The sequence below is a fragment of the Rhinichthys klamathensis genome, unplaced genomic scaffold (assembly GCF_029890125.1).
Source record: "Rhinichthys klamathensis goyatoka isolate OS25496 unplaced genomic scaffold, OSU_Roscu_1.1 h1tg000275l_1, whole genome shotgun sequence".
Classification (NCBI taxonomy): domain Eukaryota; kingdom Metazoa; phylum Chordata; class Actinopteri; order Cypriniformes; family Leuciscidae; genus Rhinichthys; species Rhinichthys klamathensis.
In genome coordinates, this window is record NW_026606794.1 from 1,400,414 (window position 1) to 1,413,366 (window position 12,953).

Sequence of the window (12,953 nt, forward strand, 5' to 3'; positions counted from 1 at the left end):
AAGTGGAGAGGAGGGAGAGGGAAAACGAAAAACATAATGTGTTTCATTGTACCACTGAGAGAATAAGTAGAGCAACTGTTGATTTAGTCTTTGTTTCAGTATTTTCATTCATTCCCCCTAGAAGACAAGGTTGAATATTCAGCTCACCGCTCCCAGGGACTCCAAGGCAAACAGGAGTCTTGCAGTGAGTGACCCTTACTCCACATCTCTGGGCGAGACTGAGCCAAAGAGAGGATGGAGGAAAAGTTTAGCAGGCAGGAAATTGCCCCACTCTGCTGCAGAGAACTTAAAATGAGTTAGCAAATGAAGGGCTACTGTTGGGCCTCTGTGAATCTGGAGCATTGCCGGGAAAATGCATGTCTTATGGGCAACATGGAAGCTTGTTTTTACCCAAACCTTCACCATGCGTTCAATCATTCTAGACTCATGCTGACAAACACATCTTAACAGCAAACACACACTCTCCCCTCCTTTCCGCTCTCAGAGACAGAAGTCTCTAAATCCCTTCTTTCCAATCACCATACTACCTGTCCGCTTGATCCTATCCCCAGTCATCTACTTCAGACCTTTTCTTCTACAATTGTGACTGCACTCACTCGCATCATCAACACCTCTCTTCACACTGGTACCTTTCCCACAGCATTCAAGCAGGCTCTGATAACTCCACTGTTTAAAAAACCCACTCTAAATCCATCACTTTTAGAAAACTACAGATTGGTATCCCTTCTTCCATTCATTGCCAAGACACTTGAGCGAGTCATCTTCAACCAAGTCTCTACTTTTCTCACACAGAACAAACTCCTGGACAACAACCAGTCCAGCTTCAAAAGCATCCACTCCACTGAGACTGCCCTGCTCTCGGTTAGGGACTGTTCATTTTTTATTTAAGGGGCTACCGGATGAGTTTTTAGATCTATAGTCAGACTTGACCCTCCCTTCACCAGCAATACATTTTTCTATGACCCTCCAAAATGATTGTGAAAAAAAGGCATGACCCTCCCCGATAATTTATTGATTACTTCTGTACTGGTTTGCGCTAAAATACACACAATTATCTCTCTCTGACACACACACACACACACACACACACACACACACACACACACACTTTTTAATAATCTTAAAATGAAAATGTTCTCCATTGACCCGTCGTTCAATATAATCCACTGCTTGCCTGTTCGTCTATATATTAAAACTGGCATCCCATATTCGGGATTCAGTATGCAGTCCCAGAACTAGAGCTGTAACGATATGCGTTATGAAACCGAAATCGCGACACTCAGATCCACGAACCTGTGTCGCGGTGTGAGAAGGCAGAATCGCGACACATCCCTTCCAACTCCCAGAGTTATAACACACATGCGTTTTATATTTAATATGAGGGAAATACACATGCAGACGTGACACAAAAAATCTTTAACTTTTAGGTGGCAAAATATTTTAGTAATTCTGTGAATTACACTGCGCAAACAAAAAGTAATACTACCCATCGGATGAAGAAGGGTTGCCTCTCCACATAACATAAAATATTCATTTTATATTTTATTTTTCATGTTCGCATTTATAAGAATGTTATGGATTTGACCGCTCTGAAAGCGGCCCTAAAAGACTGCTTTAAAACTTTCACAGAGACCTCAAACAGAAAGCACAAAGTCTTTCTTTAAAGAGAATTTCGTTTTGTATTAATTGTATCTTAATTTTAATCATTGTTTCATCAACCAATTGCCTGGATTTATAAATAACGGATTTAATTCAAAACGAAAGAAAACAGACTGCTCTCTGCTTATGTAATCTGTATGAAATGTGCATTTCTCTCTGGCATGTTCACTACTGTGAAGATCGAGTCAGCATCATCAACGTCATCTTTGCAGCCGACACTGACAAAGAAAACACTTGTTTATTAATAAACAATTAAAATGTCTCCTTGCTATATTTGACATATTCATAATCATTACGTTTGCCGGTTCTTTGTGACAGCTTTTAGGTGCTTTATTGGCAGCGCCAACCTAACATGTTACATGAACACGTTACATGAACCGCACAGTCCTCACCACAACCCGGTTTTGTTGGGTCAGACCCATCTGCTAGCGATGGGGGGCCGAGACAGAGAGCTACGTGGAAAAATATGCATCAAACAAGCCACTTTGAAATTTTGCTGTTTTCATGAATACAAAAGTTGGGTGACCCTCCCCCCCAGACTAAAAAAAATTGGATGACCCTCCCCTCAACAACAAATTTAAAAAGACATTACCCTCCCCTATTTTCCTCCGGTGGTCCATTCCCTTGTAACGGTCCCTTATTGAAGTTCTGAGACTGACAAGAGCAGCTTCCAAATCATTAGTACTCATCTTGCTGGATCTGTCTGCTACTTTTGATACAGTGAACCACCAGATCCTTCTGTCAACCCTCATGATGAAAGGCATCTCAGGAACTGCCCTCCAGTGGTTCAAGTCTTACGTCTCAGGTAGTTCCTTCAGGGTGTCTTGAATGGTTGAGGTATCTAAATCACAACATCTATAGCAACTGGGGTGCCACAGGGCTCAGCGCTTGGATCTCAGCCTGCCTGCCATACATTTCTGACTGGATGAAGTACCACCACCTTCAACTCAACCTGGCAAAGACAGAACTGCTTGTGGTCTTGGCAAATCCAACACTTCATCACAACTTCTCCATTCAGTTAGATTCGTAAACCATAACTCCTTCCAGGACAGCCTTAACCTTGGAGTTTTGATTGATGATCAGTTAAACTTTACAGACCACATTGCTTGAACTGCCCGGTCCTGCAGATTTGCTTTATACAACATTAGGAAATCAGGCCCTTCCTATTGGAACATGCTATAGAATTCTTGCTCAAGCTCTTGTTCTATCCAGACTAGACTATTGCAATGTTCTCTTGGCAAGCCTTCTGTACTGTACTGTCAAACCTCTGCAACTGATCCAGAATGCAGCAGCGAGAGTGGTCTTTAACGAGCCAAAGAGAGTCACACCTCTCTTCATCAATTTGCACTGGTTGCCAATAGCCAAATTCATATTCAAATTCAAGGCACTCATGATTGCCTAAAAAACAACCACTGGCTTTGCACCCCTGTACCTAAACTCACTACTTCAGACCTATGTGCCCTCCAGAAATGTGTATTCTGCAAGTGAACGGTGCCTTGTGGTGCCATCCCATAAAATCACTATCACAGACCTTTTTAAGAAACAGCTAAACACTTGACCCATTAATAATACTTACTTTTCTATTTCAAGTCTATTTTTTTATTTTTTAAAAATGTGTACTGTGCTAGAGTAACAGAGACGTGTCACAGCACTTACATATTGTTGTCCTATAGTTGCTTCAATTTTTCTACTCTGCTAAATTATGTAAATGTATTGTAAATGTAAACTTGGTAACAGTTGCATCAGAATCTAAAGAATTAACCCATGCCTGTTGTCCATATAACATTATATTAAGTAACACGACCAAGGTTACTTCAGGTCAAGCTGATCCTATGCTTTTCTATGAAGAGTATCTAGTATCTTCCAGCTAAATAAATAAAAAATGATGACGGGTATTTCCTAGAGCCATGAAAGGTTGAGTCCAGATTCTGATTTTTTTTTTCATGGATAAACCAATAATAACACTATTCTCTTTACAAATATTTGGTAACATTCTATTTTTAAAAAGAAGTTTAAAAAAGTTTAAAACTCAATTTACAAGATGCCATATAAGCAATATTTCAGTTTTGGCTGTTTGCATATGAGAAGTACAGACTGTGAAGGCAAAAAGAAATTGCCAATAGAAAAAGAATGTACATATCCTTTGACAGATATTGGTTTCATTCATTCATCTGTCCATAAGAAATTAAATAAAACAAATCTGTATATTAATTTAAGAAAATTGCAGGAATATACATATAATTTCAGCAAAAGTCAAATTAATTTGTATAACACTTAACATTGCATATTGTCTCAAAGCAGGTTCACAGAAAATCATGATGTAAGGTTTAGAATATCTTAATATCTTCATATCTTATAATTGTTAGGGAATCGCAGACTCGAGACAGGTGTTATTTGAGAACCGGAGATTATAACAACAATGACCAAATGGACTACGCAGGTAAATAATTCAGAGTTATTGCAGATGGTCAATGAGGAATGGATGATTACCGAGTTTTACTGCTTTGCAGATGTGATGAGATCGTGAACGTGGAGCAGATGGAATGGGGATGCACACACATCATCACAATGGTGGTGAATAAACAGGTTATGTGCTTATATGATTTGTGCCTATATGTGCATCTTGATGAGGTGATAATCAGTGGCAGGTGTGAGTGATTAGAATTCAGGGGATAGTGCTCTTTGTGATGGAGTGATGTTGGAGCCTGGCAAATCTGTGACAATATTCACATTTAGCAGATTAGAGCTGGGTGATAATATAGTTTACATTTTGCAACAATATAAACAGTCACACAGCCGACATTTTCTATATAAAACAAGATGGTATATGTTTAATATAAACTAATATATATATATAGTACGTATATATAAAATATTGTGTTTTTATTCATATTGTATGCATTGCCCTCTGCACATTTGTATTGACCACATCAAAATAGAAATTAGATTCTTTGTAATAGTGTTAAACACGTCTTTTCAAATGGATGGATATACTTGAGAGTATCTGAAAATAAATGCTCAGAAGAAGTGAGGTTAATTTTATTTCTGTCTAGGGTATCCATTTGGCCAAAACTTTAGTTGTTCAAGGTTATCAATCAGTCCAGCTTACAAACAACACAATTCCCTTTGGAAGTCATTAAATCACAATACAGCACAAGGTTAGCTGCCTTATGTCTTCACCACACACTGTTTTGGTTATTTTCTAGTTTGCATTTCAATGCCTCATTCTCTGTCAAGTTCAACTGACTGTATTTGTATATTTGGTGAGAAAAATGTTGTAATTTAACAAGAGTTTTTAATATCTGCTTTGATTGCATTCACCGAGGTCAAGAATGAACTTATAAAATGGCACACTGGCTTTAAAAAGTCAAAAGAATTTACACAGACTAAATAGGCTGAGCAGAGTTGGGCCTTTTGTTTTAGGATGTTCTGAATATTAGTTCTCTTGCAGCTTTCACTTTTAACTGTGCCAATCATAACTCCCAAACTACTACAGGATACTTACTTTAGTCTTTGAAGTTCCTCCATTAAATATGTTACAAAATACCATTGTTGATGTTCATTTCAACATTTGACAGATGTTTCTAACAAGAAACAGTATATTAAAGGTGCTGTGAGTTAATACCACACATAAAATATCCCAAATATCCCAACTAATTAACCCTGACAATAGGCTGACATCTTTAAGCCATTCAGAAACACTCTCACATGTTTTCTGTCTTTAGGTGGCGGGATTTTGGAGAGGGGGCACATGACTGAAGGGATGGCGGCGCTGTTAATCAAGTCAACTGGATATTATCAAAACGGCTGAAATACAGAAGCTCTAAATGTAGAAAAAATGTTGCAAGTAAAACACATTTTAAAAATGGCTAATAAGAATAGGTCATCATCCAAAAACAGTGTGATAATTCAGCTACAGTAAGATCTCTAGAATGAAATGTGACTGTCAAAAAGTTAAACCACAGGCTAACTGCTCTTTTCAGCAACAGCCATATTTAACTCCCTATACTGTCAGATCAACATACTGCCCAAAATGGGCTTGACCAGTAATAAAAAAATAAAAAAATATTTGCTCTTAAAAAGGCTCTGTGAAATACAACAATGTATAGCAGCATAAGAGGAACAGAGTGAAAGTTATTGGCTGTAGCATGCTTTTGTGTTTGAACTGTCTACACAGCTTACGGGAAAGGGGACGTTTGTTATTAGTTTGTTAAAAAGAATGTTTGGAATGGCTGCTGGGCTAGTTTGGAGCCGGACTTCGAAGGTTCTTATAAGGAAAACTAAAATGCAATTACTGTGTTTAAGGAGTATTAAAGAGATAGTTCACCCCCAAAAAAATAATTCTGTCATTATTTACTCAAATTCTCACTTTCGTTGTGTTCCAAATCTGTATGATATTATTTCATCAGCAGAACACAAAAGATGATCATTTTGAAGAATATTTCAACTGGTTTTGTACATACAATGAAAGTCAATGGTGTTGAGAACAATATTGTACACCACTGACTTATGGAGAAAAAAAATGACTTTTTTAAAGCAAACACAGAACGTTCCCCTAACGTTCCCGAATGGTCCCATGAGGTTATTTTTTTGGGAACCAAACAAGAACGTTATAGGAACGTTCCATGTAGGTTATTTTTAGGTTCCATTTTTATAACGTAAGGAGAACGTTCCGGGAACATTCCCCTAACCTTAAGGGAAAGTTCTAGGAACGTTCTGGGAACCAAAAACTAACGTTCCCAGAACCTAAATTTGTTTGCTGGGATACAGGTTTGGAACAACATGAGGGTGGTAAATTATTACATAATTTACATTTTTGGGTGAACTATACTTTTAAGAATCAGACCATTAAGGAATGTTAACAAAGAGAAAACTAAAACATTCACAAAAGCTTATTTTGTAGGATGACCCTCAGTAGCACATTATATTGAGTTCCAATACAACTTCTGTGTATCTTCTTTTCTTTAGTTTGCATGTCTGCCATCATCTTTTTCATCTTCCTCGTCACTTCTTTCTGTCTTCATCTTCCAGTGCCTGTCCAGACGCTCAGTCTTGCTTTTCTTGGACATCCGTGGGTAGCGATTGATGGATGGATGCGTGTGTTGTTCCTGAGGCTCCTTTGGCCAGCGCTCCTGCCATCCTTTCGACTCAATGAAGAGCAAGTGTGCTGTGAGATTACTTCAGACCTTGCCTCCCTGATCATCCTACAGTTGATGATGAGAAAACCAGTAGCCAGGGTGCATAAATCTAAACAGAGCATCCTTTTTCTTGAGGGTGCGTATGTGTGTCTCTGTTTGTATACGTGTGTGAGGTTCTCTCTGCAGAGGGAAGAACTGGAGCTGGACCTCAGACCGAGAAGGCGGGACAGATGGGAAGTGAAACTTCATACATGCAGAGAAGGTTCCACTGGGACAACTTTGCTCTTGAATAATTGTCTTGTACGTTTTCCTCCCTCCCTCTGTCTCGCTCTCTCTTTCTTTGCACTCTGTTATTATGTTGTCTCTTCTCGTGCAGAATAGCCGCTCTGTCTACCTCGGCTGAAGAAAGTCTGACAAAACAGTGCAAGTCTGACAAAACAGTGCATGGTGAAGGATGAAGTTTACAGTTTTTTGGGGGGCTTTTCACACTCCATCTAATCTCACTTTTAACCCATTTTTTACACTTGTCATTTTGAAAGGGGACTTTTAACCCTGGGTTAAAAATTCTAATTCTGTACTCATCATTTACTCATGTTGTTTCAAACCTGTATGACTTACTCTTTGAACACAACCTGTATGAATACAAAATACGATATTTTGTAAAATGTTTCTGCATGTTCTGAAGAACTTTTTTTTTTTCATACAATGAAAGACCAAAGGGTAATCAACACTGGACCACATTGACTTTTATTGTATGGGGGAAAGAAACACACAGATAGATTATTAAAAACAACATCTTTTGTTTTCCACAAATTAAACAAAGTCATTCAGGTTTGGAACGACATGAGGGTGAGTAAATGATGACAGAACTTTCATTTTGAGTGAACTATCCCAGTTACAATGGCCAGTAATGAGCACTGTGCTTATGTTAAATATTCATGGGGTTTGTACAGTTACAGAAATTTGCACACATTATAACTAATTTGAAGGAAATTAAATGGGAAAAAAATCAAATTGTCAAACAGTGAGAGAAAACCTGTTAATTTGAGGAAGATGCCTAATTATTCTTGCAGTTATGATTAGAAAACTACACTCAGGAAATAATTTTATTGTACAGTCAGGAATACACTGTATGATTCCAACAGTATGCAAGACTGGTCACATATTGTTATTTAAACAGGCCACGTGCTGTGTTTGTAAAATCAATGACAAGGACACCGAAAGTGTACAAATAATAACGTCAACCTATTTCTGTAATGGTAAAGCCGAATTGTTAGCTGCCATCACTTCAGTCACATGATCCTTCAGAAATCATTCTAATATGCTGATTTGATACTTAAGAATTTATTTGTATCATTATCAGTGTTGAAAACAGTTGTGCTGCTTAATATTTGTGTGTAAATATTTGATGTAACAATTTTTTTAGGATTCTGTGATGCATAGAATGTTCAAAAGAACAGCATTTATTTAAAGGGGTCATATGATGGTTCTAAAAAGAACATTATTTTGTGTATTTGGTTTAATGCAATGTGTTTACGTGGCTTTAGGTTTAAAAAAAGTCATTATTTTACACATATTGTACATTATTGTTGCTCCTCTATGCCCCACCTTTCTGAAACGTGTCGATTTTTACAAAGCTCATCGTTCTGAAAAGGGCTGTGTGCTCTGATTGGCCAGCCATGCAGTGCATTGTGATTGGCCCAAAAACCTTAAGCGTGTGACAGAAATGTCAAGCCCCTTACAATATTTGTAACATCAGCTCCCAAAGCAATAATGACAGGTGATAATGTCAGTACCGTACTACCTTATCAATTCGAGCCCGAATCTGATCTAGAAAATGCAGATGACCAAGCTGATCGATCAACTTTGCCAGCGCGACTGGACCAGATCGTATCAGATTGGTAAGGTTTTATTTCATTGGGGACATAATTACTGATTATAATGTCTTATACTGTCTTTTTATGTGTCGCGACGCGCTACGGGGGTGAGAACACTATCTAAACATAAAACTATGTCTGCATTTGTGATCGTAGAAACGACAAACAATCGCTACTCTATACTGCTCTAAACTCGCGTTTGAATAGTCAGTAGCAAATTCTTAATATGTGAAAACATACTTACAGGCTGTGTATGTGAGTCAGAAGCACCAGACTGTACTTGCAAAGATGTAACTTTCTAGAATCAGACTTTGTGCACAGCCGGCCTTGTACTTTCACAGGTTCTGGAAACAGTCCTCCGAAAAATGCTCAGCACACAGTCGAAAATATTAGTTGTACTGTTCTGGAACAGTGTTGTAAAAAAAGCTTAAGCACTGTTTTCAAATTGTGTCCTCTTTTGGAAGGCTAAACAAAGTAGCTTGGCTTTCGCAACGAAAAACACAGTGTCTCCACAACATGGCGGCGCCGACAGCAAAAATAACACAGCGAGAATAAAAGTTACGCCTTCTTTCTTTGCGTATACATTTGGACGGTGTTATGAAACTCTGCCCCCACATACTGACGTAGATTTGTGGGGGCGTTTGAATGAAGCGTTTTATGAAGGCATGGCTGAGCCTTAACTTTTATAAAGAATATCTCTTTAGGTTTGACACTTTGAGCTTTGTAACTCTGCAGATCTTATACATGCACAAACAGCTACATAACACACTAAAGACAAAGGAAAACAAGAAATCGCATCATGTGACCCCTTTAAAACAGAAATGTAACATTATGAATGTCTTTACTGTCACTTCAATATAATGCATTCTTGCTAAATAAATCTATTAATTTCTTAAAAATTCAACCTCTAAACACTCTCACTGCATAGCCAGCACAGCTGGAGTGGTAAGTGGCCAGTTTTACATTGTGCATCATATGATTCCAGCAGGCCAGAGGAAATGAGCCTAATGACTTGAATAGAGGGAAAGAAACTCAGCCTGTGGTACATAGTTTCAGTCCCACACAGTTTGAGCCTTTTAGTTTAATTAACCTTCATCTCCCTCCATTTCATAATTGGATAGAAGTAGCAAGACACTGGCAGCTTTCCTGCTAAATTTCTGGCCAATACCAAGCACATGGTCAGTGACGCGCGCACACGCACACGCACGCGCACGCGCACGCGCACGCGCACACGCACACGCACACGCACACGCACACGCGCACGCACACACACACGCGCACACACACGCGCACACACACACACACACACACACACACACACACACACACACACACACACACACACACACACACACACACACACACACACACACACACACACACACACACACACACACACACACACACACACACACACACACACACACACACACACACACACACACACACACACACACACACACACACACACACACACACACACACACACACACACATATATATATATATCTTTGTCGCTGGTGTTCATGAGCTCAGAGCCTTTGCACCACATCTAAACCTTATTTGCTATAGAGCTAATTTCTCTGCATTATGCCAGTCTCCTGTCATCGCCCCACTCCAAATAATCTTGACTTTTTCCAGGTTCCAGTGGGGGTGCTTCCACCTGTACTTGTCTGAGGGCTCATGCGGTTAAACCCTCTTCACCCTTTCCCCTCTTCTCTTTCCTTTGGAATAAGCCAGTCTCGAGTTGAATCCATTTGCCTTGTTCCTTTGTGAAGTCCTTAGAGAGAAGCGGTTTAATTAGATGAAAAATGATTTCTGCAGCTGCCTGCTCTAAAGTGAGGCGGACTGGCATGTACTGGAAAGGTTAGTTTTATTTGCTATAGAGGCTCCTGCGACTGGACAGACACATTTGTGTTGGAGTCGTCGCAGAAGCGATGGTAGACTCTACTGTGTGGCACGGCCAGCAATGCGTCCATCTACCACTGAATCCCAGAACTTATAATTTCCCTCAAAGCTGCTTGTCTCCACAGCTCCCTTTTCTATGGCAATAAATAGATTATAAAACAAAGTAGTCATATCCACGAAAGAAGGATAACTGGAAGAGCTGGTTTATAGAGAGCCTATTGCATAACAGCCGCGGGTGAAACAAAATTAGACAATTTGTACAAGAAAACAAATGCAGTATTTATGATGTAAACCATCATTTTTAGCAGAAGATATTTTGAAGAAAATGGGTAACCAAACAGTTTAATGGACCCCATTGCCTTCCATAGTATGCAAAAAAATACTATAGAAGTAAATGGGGCCCATCAACTGTCTGGTTACCGACATTCTTCAAAACCTCTTCTTTTATGTTCAGCAGAAGAAAGAAACTCATACAGGTTTGGAAGAACTTGAGGGTGAGAATTAAAATTTTTAGGTGAACTAATGCTCTAATGCTCACTTGAGGTTAATCTTTAAAAAACAATAAATGCAATCTGTTAAAGGGGATCGTTAGCAAATGTCAAAATGAATCACAATTTTGACATCACTTAGACCTTCAAATGGAACATTACATTAACAGTGGCTCTACTGCAACTCGTCACTTGGCAGAAACATCTCTAGTAAATGTCTTTAAAGAACAGTAATTGCCAGAAAAATACTAAAGCCTTTCTGTTATTTTAAAGATTTGCAACTGTCACAACTCTGCGCATCTTCTATGTGTTGGACAAATGGAGAACCACGTGAAGAAAAGCCTGCTGCTGCGTGTCACGTCTACTTCCCGGTGCCACACACCGCGGTGGTTATTGCGCAGCACCGATATTCGTACCACACCGCCAATCATAACAATATTCTGGGAGAGCAGTGAAAGAGAGGAAAAAAATCTGAGGCAGAATGAGATATAAATACCATCAGACTGTCAAATTGTTAGAATACTTGAGGAGAGAGTGATAGAGAGAGAGTAACAGAGAGCAAGAAAGAGGAAGCACAACAGGGGAGCTGGTTAGATGTATTTTAATCGTTTTCCCTGGCCTCCTCAAGCCCTGCTCCAGTAGACTGTTTATTTAACTTCAAGTTTGCATGATTATAATTATATAATTAGGTGGTTTGACAAGTGCTGGCAAACACACAATAATAACGTCTCCTGGAATATCAGGTTCGGTTCTGAGACCCTGGAGGTTGGGGGGTCTGGCTCGCTCTCTGCATTCGAAACTGTCCCCTAGTCCGCTGAGGTAAATCTGTCAGAGCTAAAATCCACAAGCATTATTTTGCTCTTACCTCCAGAGGCACATTTTTCCGTGGGGCTAAAACAATATGCAACAGATTTATCAGGCAGTTCATCTGCATATTTTGACTGGTAAAATGCTGAGCACATAACAAAGAGCCATTTGAAACCATAAGTGGAAAATCCATAGATTCAGTACATCTATCCAAAGCCATTCATTGCTGTCTTCCAATATTATTATGTGACCCCATTCTGTTCCTCCTGCTCTGTGTCTTCACCTCCATCTTTCCCCCTCTCACCCCCTACCCGTCTCAGGACCCCACCGGCCTGCCCTTCTCACTGCCTGTAACTCAACCACTTATTTTCGTTTGCTCTGAAAGAGCTGATGACCTTGGAGAACTCTGTAAAGGCTGCCAGTAAAACACTGAAGGATTACCGGTATGTAACTTTGCATTCATGTGGTTTGTTTGAATAACCTCGCACCACGGAGCAGAGCACAATATATTACATTTTACGAGCTTCAGAAATGCACCATCTCTGGCCCTACGGTCAATTATCCACAAATAGAATCACAGCCTGTCTCTCTTTCTCGGCCTGTCTTCCCATTTTTCTTATTCGCTACTCCATTTTTAAGCTAAAACTGCATTCCTGGATTCATTTAATCTGGTATTCCGGCAAATGCTTGGACTGGACACCTTACACTTCTCCATAAATCACTTTGACAAATAGATGTAGATTTAGCTTAGAAAAATGACACCTTCTCTCACGGTTCTCCTTCCAGCTGCTCAACATGATATGCGATCTTACCTTCTAAAGTTGTGAACCTGAAGATTGTCCTTTTCAATTCATATAAATGGTGTTGTCTAGAGCAGGTGAACTTTGGTGAACCCCCCCAAAAAAATTTAAGTTCACAATGTGGCCATCTGGCATGTTGCGAATAATCATATACATTTCACCCTAAAAAGACCTCTCCACATTTCACTGGCAAGCCAGCTCAGATTTTGCACTGAACCTTCACTACATTTGTGCTTTCACTTCAGTACTGGTGATGGACATCAGAATTTATGAGCT